A 4283-nucleotide genomic window follows, 5' to 3' on the forward strand; every position below is an offset into this window, starting at 1 on the left:
AGCAGAGTCAGCGGTCCATGGAAGCAGGGACCTGGACTTTCTGTTCACTACCAGGTGTCCTGAGGCCAGAACAGGGCACTGCACACACAAACTCCTCAGGAACTGTTTGGTAATGGAGGGAACAGAGTGGCCGATCAGGGAACACTGGGGCATCCCCTCTCCACACACCACCTGAGTCGCATTTTCATATGCCTCTGGAAAGTGTGACAGACCACACAGCAAGAATGAGAGTTAGAAGGGGCAGGGGCCCAGTGGGGGACAGGAAGAAGAGGAGGGCCTGTGGGGAAAGGGGAGGGGCTGAGCCCCATTCTAAAGGTGGCTGTGGCCATGGTTGCCTTTGCACTGTACAAAGCCCAGCATGTTGGGCAATTGTGGTTTCCTCTGAGAAACTCAGGAGTGCCAGCCCTGCCCTGGGCATCTTGAGGCCTCATGTTCTTGGGCATGGAGGAGGTAGTCATGAGGCCCTCAGTGTTTGTGGTGGATGGACAGACGGACATCCCCTTCAGGAGACTGGAACAAAGCCACAGGAGACAGTGCTGTAGTGCTGCCCATATCTGCCTGGCTCTTCTGCTACTATGGGCACCAGGTCGGCTGTCCAAGGCTGGTTCTTACTGCAGCTATGCCAGCATCTGGGGGAGCTGGCCGCATGCCTGCCAGTGAGTGTGGATGGGGGTCAGCTGAGAGTAAGCAGCTGTGTCACTGTGTGTCCCTGGGTGTCTATGCATGGGTGTACATGACAGAGAGTATCAAGCTTGAGCCTGAGTTTGCTGCTTCCAGCCTAGGGCAAGTTAATGGTCCATGCTAAGCCTCAGTTTTCTCATCTGTAAAACAGGAATGACTTTAAGAGCAGCTACTTCTCCAAGAATTAGTTATGATTTGGGTTGTTGGTGTTTGTGTGTGTGGTGCCTAGCAGTGGCTGGCACACAGCCCAGGCTTAGTCGATCAGAAGGGATATTCTGACATCACTATTATTTATTATTAGCCATAACCCTGTCACTGTTATTGGCAGTCTTGCTAATCTTCTTTGATTCAAAATTGGGGGAAATTGCTCAGTCTGTTTCTTCTTGGCTGTGGACGTATCTGTCTGTGTGCCACACTTGTGGTCTCCATGTTCAATGCATGACCTTCTGGGTCTTGGGTCTCTGTCCTTTCTCTTTGTATTGGATCTTGTGCACATGTCTGTAGCCACACACCCACATGGATATATGCTGCTGTCCTGTGTACAGATGCCTGCAAACCTGTGTACACGCCTGTCTGCAAACTGAGTCATTGTCTTTGGATCTCTGAGTCTACAGACCATACACCATGTGCCCAGGTGCTCAAGTCCACGTGTGCCTTCTCAGTATGTCCATAAAAGCTGTGATCATCCAACCCCATGTCAAGCCAGGTTTATATCCATGTGTCCAGCCTTGCAGATGTCCATGTAATTTTAAGAGAGATTGAGCATCTCTAATAGACAATCTTAAATCCTAAATCCTTTAAAATCTGAGATCTTTTTGAGCACTGACATGATGCTTAAAAAGTTTCAGATTTCTAGGGGCTAGTGGCTCACACCTATAATCCTAGCTACTCAGGAGACAGAGATCAGGAGGATCATTGTTTGAAGCCAGCTTGGGGAAATAGTTCTTCAGACCCTATCTTGAAAAAATCCCACCACAGAAAAAAGGCTGGCAAAGTGGCTCAAGAGGTAGAGTGCTTGCCTAGAAAGCATGAAGCCCTGAGTTCAAACCCCAGTACCACCCCAAAAAAGTTTAAGGTTTTAGCCAGGTGCTGTGGCTCACATCTGTAATCCTAGCCACTCTGAAGGCTGAGATCACAAGGATTGCAGTTTGAGGCCAGCCCAGGAATAGACCATTTCCAAAATAACCAGAACAAAATGAACTGGAGGTGTTGCTCAGGTGGGAGAGCACCTGCTTGGTAATGTGAAGCCCTGAGTTCAAATCTCAGTCCCACCAAAAAAAACAAAGCTGCAGATTTTGGACCATTTTGGATTTTGGATTTTCTAATGAAGGATGATCAAGGGATAAAAATCGATATGAATATTCCAAAGTCCCCCAAACAAATCTGAAACATTTCTGGCACCAAGTATTTCAGATAAGAGATATTCATTTGAATTACTTATTTAAACATCCTATGCTCCACACACTGTAATACACTCTACCCACATTAATTCATCTGATCCTAGGCTGTTTGTAAATGCGTTTACAAAGAAGGAAAGGGAATGATTCAGCAGCTGCTGTGCCATGTGTGCTTGTGTGTGTGCACATGGTCCTTTGTACATGTCTTAGGGTGCTGGCTGTGGCTGTGGGTCTCCCTGTGTCATTGCCATGTGTCTCAATGATGCCTGGGTGTGGCAGGTCCTCACCATGGGTCCTTGTACATTTTAGGACCAAGACTCAGAGCAAGACTGGAAGAAGCTGATGCAAGGTGAGTCAGGGCCTGGTGCCCAGCAAGGAGGGGGATGGTTCCCATGCTGCTCCCCCCACCCATTGCTCAACATGATTTGCGGAATTGGCCCAAGCCCCACAGGTGCCCCTCCCCCAGGCCTGAGAAGCAGAAATGTGGGTCACCCCGGAAGTGATGTGATTGACCTCCAAGAGGCTGACACTCAACCTTTGCTGCCTTTGCCTCTAACTTCTGACCCTCTCTCCTCAGAGCAGAAATCCCCCAGGTCCAACCCAGTGGCACACCTGACAGGTGAGGGGGACCTTGGGTCTGGACATGCACAGGAGGGGTGTGGGGGTCAGATATATCTTCATTCACTCATTCAGTGTGCATTCCCAAAGTTCCCCCGAGCACAGGCTTTGGGGGCCATATAATGTCATCTCCTCCTGCAACTCTTAGGAGTGCCTCAAACCATGAATCACACCAAACCCTGTGCACATTATGCTTTTTCCTATGCTTACATACCTGTGATAGTTTAACTGATAAGTTAGGCACAGTAAGAGTTTCACAATAACTAACTAGAAAATACGGCCATATACTGTAATAAAAGCTATTTCAAACATGAATTGTTTGTTTCTGGAATTTTCCATTTACTATCTTTGAATCACAGTTGACCACAGAAAGTGATAAAAGGGCACCTATGTGCTCCTAATTTTATTTATTTATCTTTGATTTGCTTTGGTTTTTGTTTTTTTGAGGCAGGGTTTCACTGTGTATCCCAGGCTGGTCTCAAACTCGAGATCCTTCTGCCTCAGTCTCCCAGATACTGGGCTTATGTGGACCACCAAGCCTGGCACACCTCCTATGTGCTTCCGCATACTGCCATGTAACATATATGAACTTCTTTAGATCCAAAGCAAGTAATACTGACATTTGCATTTTACAGAGACTGAAACTGAGGCACAGAGCTGTTACATGGCTATAGGAGCCAGGATGGGTTCTGCCTTGATCCCTTGGTTATGCTATTCAAAAATATTGATATTTTTTATACATCACTTAATTGCTCTTTGCCTCTGTTTCTCCCATCTGCAAAGCAAGAATGAACTGAGTTACTCTTATATACACAACCTAACTCAGAGGCAAAAGGGTATGTGGTAACACAGCAACAGTGGGATGTGTGCTGACCCCAGTTTTCTCTCTCTCTCTCTCTCTTTCTCCCCCCAGGGGCCAATGCTAGCTTGAAGAGCAGTGGGGACCCTCTGCGGTGAGAGACTCAACAGGGCCTGGCCTTCCTGAGTGGCCTCAGCTATCACAATGGGGCCTTGGTGACCACCAAAAGTGGCTGCTATTATGTCTACTCCAAGGTGCAGCTGGGTGGCCTGGGCTGCCCCCAGAGGCTGGCCAATGGCCTTTCCATCACCCACGGGTTGTACAAGTGCATGCCCTGCTACCCTGAGGAACTGGAACTGCTTGTCAGCCAGCGGTCACCCTTACACAGGCAAACAGCTCCTACATGTGGTGGGACAGCAGCTTCCTGGGTGGGGTGGTGCACCTGGAGGCTGGGGAGGAGGTGGTCATCCGTGTTCCAAATGAGTGCCTTGTCCAACTCCACCAAGCCACCCAGTCCTATTTTGGGGTTTTCATGGTGTGACAGAAATAGGGATGATGGAAAGAAAGGGGGGGTCTGACTCATAGAGACCTCAGAGGGACAGAAAATCCTCCAGGGGACAGAAAATCCAGCAAGTAGAGATCTTGAAAGATGACCCCCTTGGTGAACCCCAAACTCAGCAGGTGGAGGACTCAGTGGACATCTAGGGACCAAGATCTCAGCCACCCTAAGAGATTGGAATCCAGCATGCCCTTTCAGAGGATGGATCACAGAACTTGCACAGACAATA

The 4283-nt window shown here is 48.5% G+C and overlaps 1 pseudogene; it reads left to right on the forward strand.

The window, feature by feature from the left end:
- Window positions 1–259: 259 nt before the first annotated feature.
- On the forward strand, window positions 260–4036 carry LOC141416417 (tumor necrosis factor ligand superfamily member 14-like; annotated as a pseudogene).
- Window positions 4037–4283: the final 247 nt, after the last annotated feature.

Source organism: Castor canadensis, chromosome 14 (genome assembly GCF_047511655.1).
Source record: "Castor canadensis chromosome 14, mCasCan1.hap1v2, whole genome shotgun sequence".
NCBI lineage: Eukaryota > Metazoa > Chordata > Mammalia > Rodentia > Castoridae > Castor > Castor canadensis.